Below are 10,193 nucleotides of genomic sequence, written 5' to 3'. Positions count from 1 at the left end.
CCCTGCCCGAGCTGTTAAATATGCTCAAAACAGCTGAAGGCCATATTAAGAAGGATAAAGGTCCACTCCTTCTTATAGATGGCACCTCTAAGAGAAAATCGGGCAATAAGGGTTCTAAGAAACGATTGAACCCTAAGAGTAGCATCAAAAAGAAAAAAGGAAAGAAAAACTCCGGATCAAGTACCTGTTTTCATTGCGGCAAAGCTGGCCACTGGAAAAGGAATTGCAAGAGTTTTCTTGCAAGTATGAAGACCGATGCAAGAGTTGCATCAAAAGGTATGTTTATGTTACATGCCAACTTGTCATTAAGTTCTTCAAATTCAAATTCATGGGTATTGGATACCGGCTGTGGTTTTCACATTTGCAAATCTTTGCATGGACTACAGAAAATTAAAATTTTGAAGAAAGGTGACTTCGAGCTGTATGGCGCTGGAGGAGAGTCCATCCAGGCTGAAGCTGTTGGAACCTACAACTTGGAGTTACCTTCGGGAGAGCTCCTACAATTAGAAGATTGTTATTATATGCCCAAAATTATTAGAAATGTAATTTCCATTCCTTTGTTGTTAAAGAAAGGATTTGAAATTAATGGAAAGGGCAATGGTTGCTCTATTTATTTTTCTAATAAGCATCTTTGCAATGGCATTATGGAAAATGGTCTTCTTGTTTTATTACTTAATGACAATGTCTTTCATATTAATAAAAGCAATAAAAGAAAGAGAGAGGAAGTAAATAACACCCTTCTTTGGCATTGCCGACTTGGTCACATAAGTGAATCAAGAATCAACAAGTTATACAAAGAAGAGTTCTTTGATCCTTATGATTATGAATCATTAGGAACTTGTGAATCTTGTCTTATGGGTAAAATGACTAAGTCTCCATTCACTGGACATGGAGAAAGGGCAAGTGAGTTATTAGGACTTATACACACAGATGTATGTGGTCCTATGACAACTCCAGCTAGAGGTGGATACTCTTACATCATCACATTCACTGATGATTTATCAAGGTTCGGATATGTGTATCTTATGAAACATAAATCCGAAGCTTTTGATAAGTTTAAAGAGTATCAAAGTATGGTTGAAAAACAAACCGGAAAGTATATTAAAATCCTTCGATCTGATCGAGGAGGTGAATACCTTTCTAGTGAGTTTTTAAATCATCTTAAAGAAAAGGGCATTCTCTCTGAATGGACACCTCCGTATACGCCACAATTAAATGGTGTAGCTGAACGGAGAAATCGTACTTTATTAGATATGGTACGGTCCATGATGTGCTTTACTGATCTTCCTATTTCCTTCTGGGGTTTTGCCCTAGAGACTGCTGCACTAATATTAAACAGGGTACCTTCTAAGTCTGTACCTAGCACTCCATATGAGATATGGAGAGGAAAGAAGCCTAATCTTAAGTATCTTAAGATATGGGGTTGTCAAGCTTATGTCAAAAGAAATTTTGGACACAAGCTAAGTGCTAGATCAGATAAATATATTTTTGTAGGTTATCCTAAAGATAGTATAGGATACATCTTCTATCATCCTACCGAACAAAAAGTTTTTGTAGGTAGGCATGCCATTTTCTTAGAAAAAGAGTTTATCTTAGAAAAGGGCAAGGATAGAAAAATAGAACTTGAAGAAGTTCAAGACCTACAAATAGAAACACAAGAAATTCTTCAACCAGATGTACCTATTGATGAGGTACAACCACAACACACATCTCCTCTCCGAAGGTCAGATAGAGTGCGAAGAGCACCTGAGAGGTATGGGTTCATCATTGAGAATGATGAAGCCCATATTGTTCAGAATAATGATCCTCTGACCTATTCGGAAGCTGTCATGAGTAGTGACTCTGACAAATGGCTAGAAGCCATGAAATCTGAAATAGATTCTATGTATACCAACCAAGTATGGACTTTGGTTGATGCACCAGAGGGTGTAAACCCTATAGGTTGCAAATGGGTCTATAAGAAAAAGATTGGAGCAGATGGCCAAGTAGAAACCTACAAGGCTAGATTGGTGGCAAAAGGTTTCAGGCAAAAGCAAGGAATTGACTATGATAAAACTTTTTCGCCAGTAGCTATGCTCAAATCTATTCGGATTTTGCTTGCAATAGCTGCATACTATGATTATGAAATCTGGCAGATGGATGTCAAAACCGCCTTCCTTAATGGTTATCTTGAGGAAGAGGTTTACATGACACAGCCAGAAGGATTTGTCTCAAGTAAGAGAGCAAATCAAGTATGCAAGCTTAAGAGATCCATTTATGGATTAAAGCAAGCATCGAGGAGTTGGAACATCTGTTTTGATACAACAGTCAAAGAGTTTGGTTTTATCAAAAATGTGGATGAACCATGTGTGTACAAGAAGACTAGTGGGAGTGCCATTGTCTTCTTAATATTGTATGTAGATGACATACTGATCATTGGAAATGATATTCCAATGTTACAATCGGTCAAGACTTGGCTGTCAAAAAGCTTTTCCATGAAAGACTTGGGAGAAGCATCCTATATACTTGGTATAAAGATCTATAGGGATAGATCTAAAAGGATGCTAGGCTTGTCCCAGTCTAGGTACATAGATAATGTGCTGAAAAGATTCAGCATGGAAGAAAGTAAAAGAGGTTATTTGCCTATGAGTCATGGCATACGTCTCTCTAAGAAGATGTCTCCTAAGACATCTGAAGAGAGGAATAGAATGAATTCTATTCCCTATGCTTCGGCAGTAGGATCGATTATGTATGCTATGCTATGTACTAGGCCTGATGTTGCTTATGCCTTAGGCATAACAAGTAGATTTCAGGCTGATCCAGGAGAGGATCATTGGATAGCTGTGAAAAATATTCTTAAGTACTTGAGAAGGACTAAAGATATTTTTCTAGTTTATGGAGGATCTGAGTTGAAACTAGAAGGATTTTCTGATTCTAGTTTTCAATCAGATCCAGATGATAGCAAGTCCACTTCAGGGTATGTCTTTACCCTAAATGGTGGTGCAGTGAGCTGGAAGAGTTCCAAACAGCAAACTGTAGCTGACTCAACTACTGAGGCAGAATACATTGCTGTAAGTGAAGCCGCTAAGGAAGCTGTCTAGATGAAGAAGTTCATCTCTGAGTTAGGAGTAGTTCCTGAGATTGCTGGACCAGTCCCAGTTTATTGTGATAACACTGGAGCTGTTGCTCAAGCGAAGGAACCAAGGTCTCATCACAAATCCAAGCACATTCTAAGACGCTTCCATCTTGTTCGAGAGATTGTCGAGAGACAAGACATAGTCATTGAACGAGTAGACACCAAGAACAACTTAGCAGACCCGTTCACTAAAGCTCTACCACAACAGCAGTTCGATCGCCACCTCGATTGTATGGGGATAAAATATAAGAGCGATTGGCTTTAGTGCAAGTGGGAGATTGAAAGAGTAGATGCCCTACAAGCCAATCGCAATATGTATTGCGAAGGGTTTTTCTTTTGATTTGTCCAAATCATGTACATGACATTTAAATATGAATAAAGGCGTAATGTTTTATCATATGCTGTTGATTATATTTATGATAAACTCCTTAGATTAGGGCAATGGTTTTAAGACTATGATGAGATCATACTAGTGAGACTTAAAATCCTAAAATCTTAATCTTAAATATTTCCAGTCATTGGTACATTGAGTCGGGGATCAATGATTACCGGAAAGACTGGCATGTCTTATGTATGCTCGATGCAGAGGATGATTGATCTCACAATCATTTGTGTGGAGACACTAATACAAAGATATGGGTGCTCATTAGAAGAATGAGTTCACTGAATTGACCTACAAAGAGAAATCTTATGAAGTCTTACTTACATGTCAAAAGATGATTCTCTTAGTGGGAGTTGTGCAACTGATCCTTTGACCTGAGATCACCATGGTATCTTGTGCACATGAACCTATGTTTTGGTTTACACTCATTCATGACAATAAGTTATGTACGAGGTCTTCTGGATATGGTGGATTGTGTACGAAGATTATGAGTAGGTCAACAAGGAATTAATCACTTCTAGTAAGAGAAGATAGCATCCTATTTATTCTAATCATATGATAATTCAGGAAGCCTTTGATCAAAGCAGAATGAAAATTAGAAAGAGTTTCTAATGTTTCATTATTTGAATTATCATTAAAAGATTGAGAAAAATATGAATATGAAATTGAGTTTGACATATATTCATACTCATATACATATTTGGGATGCAGTTTGATTAAAGGATTGAATTGCATGGTAACTTGCCACTGAAGGGTATTTTTGGTATTTCCACCAAATTCCATATTTTCCGGGTAGACATGACACGTTGCTAGACGTCAATCTTGTCTTATAGGTTTGATCGAATTAAAGAGTTTAATTCGATCACCAATTAGAAAGGATTCTAATTGTTAAGTTCGGGTTCGCGCAGTTTGGACTTAAATCGATTAGAAGAGTTCTAATCAAGTTGGGTCAACTCGCACTCACACCTATTGCTGGCTAAGTATGGAACCCAATGGGTCACACACAAGAAAACTTATCAAGGGTCTAATTGGATTAGATCATGTTTGCAAGATAAACATCCTAGCAGGTGTTGCAAACCTTAGCTCCTGATTCGAACTGGATTCGAATCTGATTCGAATTGAATTCGAATCTGATTCTTAATTGATCTAATTTGATTAGATCATATTCTAATATGGGTTAGCCAAGAGTTGGCTCCTAATTGGCTTGGTTTGAGTCTAATTGGATTAGATTTGATAAATCATTCATTTTTGACCGTTGGATCAACATTTGGATGAAGAGATGGATCAAATGGATGGCACCATGAATTGGAGCCATTGGATTTTCATCATAGGATGATGGGAGATCATGATGACGTGATGGATATCATTGGGAGGCGTGGAGATGAAAAATAGGTGAAGGAAAGAGAGAAAATACGTGAAGATTAAATGGATAAGGATGAACCATTTATTTAATCTTATCCATTCTCTCTCTTCTCTCTTCATCACGCCTAAGGGATATATGGCGCCTTCTTTCATGGCCTTTGGATCATCATCAACCCTTGATGAATGGATAAGGTTGGTTCCTATTTTTCTTGCGTGAGAAGAAGTAAAAAAAAGGGAAGAGTACGGCGCATTTTCATGAAGAGGTGCTTAGGGAATCAAGCGCCACATCATAAGCGCTTGATCTTATCATAACCACTTTTGATACGCCTCTCCCTATTTTTGTGGCGCCTTCTCTCCTCTTATCACGCCCCATCTGAAGGATGTGTGGATGGGATGCATCCTTTGGTGATGCATCCCCACGCCATCTATAAATAGGAATGCTCCCGGTGTTTTCTAATCATCGGAAATCAATCCAACTCTCTCTCTCTCATATCCCTTCTTTCTTACATTAGTTTCTTTCTTTCTAACATTGCTTCTAGTGTGTCCTAAGCCAAGACAAGGTGGTCTTCATTAGGACAAAAGGATTAGAAGTGATTTTAGAAGGCTAAAGAAAAATAGAAAGGAAGGAAAGCAAGCCATTAGAGTTCTTTAGAAGAATTCTGCATTAAGGATCAAAAGTCTTTGGAGCTAAAGTCTTGATCAAGTTTTCGTGTGGATCACCATTGGAGGGCGGACACTTGGACGCCTCGAAGAGATTGTACACTTTGGATTAGCATTTGAGGTATTCTACTAATTCTGCATTTATTTTATATTATTTGATTGTAATCATTAAGGTGATCTAGGCTTAAAAGGGTTTCATGCATAGGGACTTTATTAAGAAAATTTTAAAATTCCTAGCTTCCGCTGCCCATTATGACATGCTAGAACCCTACAGTTACCATGCAATTCAATCCTTTAATCAAACTGCATCCCAAAAATGCATATGAGTATGAATATATGTCAAACTCAATTTCATATTCATATTTTTCTCAATCTTTTAATGATAATTCAAATAATGAAACATTAGAAACTCTTTCTAATTTTCATTCTACTTTGATCAAAGATTTCCTGAATTATCATATGATTAGAATAAATAGGATGCTATCTTCTCTTACTAGAAGTGATTAATTTCTTGTTGACCTACTCATAATCTTCGTACACAATTCACCATATCCAGAAGACCTCGTACATAACTTATTGTCATGAATGAGTGTAAACCAAAATATGGGTTCATGTGCACAAGATACCATGGTGATCTCAGGTCATAGGATCAGTTGCACAACTCCCACTAAGAGAATCATCTTTTGACATATAAGTAAAACTTCATAAGATTTCTCTTTGTAGGTCAATTCAGTGAACTCATTCCTCTAATGATCACCCACATCTTTGTATTAGTGTCTCCACACAAATGATTGTGAGATCAATCATCCTCTGCATCGAGCATGTTGCCCAGATAGACAACCCAAGAGGGGGGGGTGAATTGGGTTTTAAAACAATTTGGATAATTTAAAACGTTATGGATGATTAATTAAAAACTATGCCAAGTTATTTAATTAATTACTATGTGCTGTGAGCAATATGAAATGAGAAGAGGAAGAGACAATCAATCACAAACACAAGTTTTATAGTGGTTCGGAGCTATCCCTTGCTCCTACGTCCACTCCCCAAGTTTCTCTTGGGAATACACTATAACCCCCTTGGATTACAGCCGGTTGTTTTGCAAGCTCACAACCAAACTTGTTGTTTTACGAGCTAACAACGAACTCGGTCGGTTTTCCCAGGCTCACCGACTAGAACCAACCCCGATTGTTTTCCCGGGCTCACAATCAAACCCTTTCACACGTTGGTTTTAAAACTGGCTCACCAACTAACCTTTATCCCCTTGATTCAATCCCCCGATTGAACCAAGTAAATACACGTAGTAGAAAGAAAACAGAAAATAAGCTTCTCAAAAGCAGGTATGAAACAATATATTCAAGGATGAGTTTAGAAGCCCTCAAACGCTTTTAAGCTTAAGTAGAGGAATGGCTTCTTGACTCTGGTCTCCTCTTGGATGAGTGATCGACTTGAATGTAGGAGGAGGAAGCTTTGAATGCTGGGGAGAAGTTGGTGGCGCAGTAAATGCTGATCTCCCCTTTTTCTCGTTGAAGAGCACTTGCAAAGCTTGAAGACTTGAATGCTTGGAGTGGAATGTATGTTCTCTATTTTGCTACAGTCTTCTGTGGCTATTTAAGCCAACCCCCACGGAAACTAGCCGTTACTCCACTTTTTCTGGCCGTTCTGCACACTCTGCGCAGCCTGACAATGTGACCGTTGGTGGGTTGGAGTCGACTCGCGCGATCAGGAGTCGACTCGGCTGTAGCGGGAGTCGACTCAAGCTTTTCAGGAGTCGACTCGGCAACTGTTCCAAGTTTGAATTAAAGTTGCCGTCACGACTGGGAGTCGACTCGTCTTGGCCCGGAGTCGACTCGCCAACTTCTGGCGCTGACCTGGCAATTTTGGAGTCGGCTTTTCCTCTGTAGACCGTGGATACAAATTTGAATTTTGCCCTCTCGAGTCGACTCGACTGTCCTGGGAGTCGACTCGAATCTCAGAGCCCGAACTCCCGATTCTCTGTCTTTTGGCTCATCCAGTCTTGGAGTCGACTCGAACTTCCTTGGAGTCGACTCGGCTCTCAGTTTCCGAAAGTTGGTCTTCTGCCTTTTGACGTGAAGCTTGTCTTGGTGTCGACTCGAGCTGTCTGGGAGTCGACTCGAATCTCAGTGGCAGTAACATGGTTTTCTCTGTTGATGGTCGCACAATCTTGGAGTCGACTCGCGTAATGCGGGAGTCGACTCGAATCTCAGAGTCCATAAAACACTCTCTGACTTTTTCTTTGTGCACCGGTGGGAGTCGACTCGCGTTCCACTGGAGTCGACTCGAATCTCAGAGTCCATAAAATACTCTCTGACTCTTTCTTTGTGTACCGCTGGGAGTCGACTCGCGTTCCACTGGAGTCGACTCGAATCTCAGAGTCCATAAAACACTCTCTGACTTTTTCTTTGTGCACCGCTGGGAGTCGACTCGCGTTCCACTGGAGTCGACTCGAATCTCAGATCTGAAAGACTGCTCTTCTATCCTTCTGTCTGTTTTCAGTCGGAGTCGACTCATACTGATTAGGAGTCGACTCGAGCTCGTGCCAGTGACCTTGATACGCTTGGAGTCGACTCGTGAAACTCGGGAGTCGACTCGAGTCTCAGACATTGGTTCAGCAGACTTCTTAACTTATCCAAAATACTGTAAACCATGTCTAGAAACACTTGAGCAGGATTTTCACTGAAACACTCAATTGAATTCATTAGTAATCACACGATATACTCAAATGCTTTGAGCTCATCAAAATCAAACGGGGTTTTAATCAATCACTCCACAATCTCCCCCTTTTTGATGATGACAAAACTTTGAGTATACGTAAAATGAATTGCTCAATAAATAATGAAATAAAATTCACAAGTGAATTCAAATGTCTGAAAATTTAATTTATCCAAGTTTGAAAGGTGTGAAACATTTAAATTTCGGAGTTAAAGCTCCCCCTTTCATTTGGAATTATATAAGCCTCCATATTATGCAATCAATTGTTTGGCTTATATGTTATCAATGATTTATCTTGATTAAAATTCAGATTCTCCCCCTCAACATATGCATTCAACTAGTTTTAGTTTTCTGAATTTCCTTTTAATGCTTTGAAATTTTTGAACTGAATTTTTTGTTTTTAGAGGGAAAATCTGTCAATTTGTTCTTGAGTACGATTAAGCTAATCTCCGAATATCCCTTGAATAGATTCTGGAGATTACTCCATTAGGAGCCCCAAAAGAGAGATAATGAGCCTCGAGGTACCGAATCCACTTAGAACAAATTTGTGTGTGTTTTTAAGAGTTCTTTTACATATTTTAACCATATTTCTCCCCTTATTACATATTTTATACATATTTCTCCCCCTTTTTGTCATCATATCAAAAAGGAGGTAATCACACACACAATCAATGGCACAAATGGCACAATCAAACATCAAATGGCACAGTCAATTGGCACAGAAATAAAGATAAGATGTCTACTCATTGTATTGATATGAAGGTGAATACATTTGAGCATACTATAAGTAAGGCAAAAACAATACAAAAGAAGATAAAACACAACTCAAAATCATCTATGTCCTCCTCGAGGATGTAGCTCCCCCTCTCGAGGATGTAGCTCCTCCTCTCGAGGATGTAGCTCCTCCTCTCGAGGATGCGTCTCCTCCTCTGGAGGATGTGGCTCCTCCTCCCAATCTGCTCCGCTCCATGAGGAGGGCGACTGCCTCTGTGACATGGCTAAGCTGTGTGATGATAGACGAGGTGGCTCTGCTGTGCATAGTGGAGAGCTCAGTCACCGACGTCTGAAGCCCAGTCACTGAGGTCTGAAGTGCGTCCAGCTTGCCGACAATCACATTCGACAAGCGCTCGGCCCCCTCGGTAGTGGTGTGCATGTCACGGCCTATCTCCTCTCGAAACTGTCGAGTGGTGCTCTTGATCTCCCTCATGTTGCGGAACTGGGCCTGCATCAAATCCCTGATATTATATATCTCTTCCCGCACTTTAGCCGTCATGTCTGTCACGGCTGTCAAGGATGGCACCAATGCGGAGGATGGAGTGGGTGCAGGAGTGGGTGCAGGAGTGGCAGCTGGCACGGAACCTCGGAGCTCCCGGAGCAGCTCGTCCCTCAAATCTCGGACGATCTCCTGCCGCAGCTCTCGGAGCTGCTCTGGATCAATACGGACCTCCATAGATGGTGGAGCTGAGGAGGAAGGTCCGGCAGAGGTGGTAGGAGCAGGAGGAGTGGATGGAAGGTCTGGATGATGTGGAGAGTCTGGGTAATCAGAGTCTGGCTCAGGACTGGGTGATGGTCTGGTGGTCTGAGCAGTGAGAGTGGACTTCCTAACCCAGATCCCGTCTTTCTTCCGAAATTCCATCCTGTGCATGGTCCCCGTACCCAAGCGATCAGTCCATCGCAAGGCACGAGAGGGTTCCCTCTCAGGAATGGAAATTTCGTACTGCCTAAACAGGAGAGTGAATATCATCCCGTATGGGAGGGAGAGCCTAGGTCTATCTAAAGGCTCACACATATACCTATAAATCAGCTTGGGGAAGTTGACCGGGGTGTCCTGAAGAATGTAAGACATAATAGCTAGGTCCCTCTCATTCACAAAATCAAATCTTCCTGTCTTAGGGAAGATGGACCTGGATAGAATGCTCAAGAGGATTCTCACTTCAATAGGAA

This window comes from Phoenix dactylifera, chromosome 9, assembly GCF_051530095.1.
Source record: "Phoenix dactylifera cultivar Ajwa chromosome 9, Ajwa_hap1_PhDact_Kaust_v1.1, whole genome shotgun sequence".
Classification (NCBI taxonomy): Eukaryota; Viridiplantae; Streptophyta; class Magnoliopsida; order Arecales; family Arecaceae; genus Phoenix; species Phoenix dactylifera.
Note: the sequence above shows the minus strand (reverse complement) of the source record.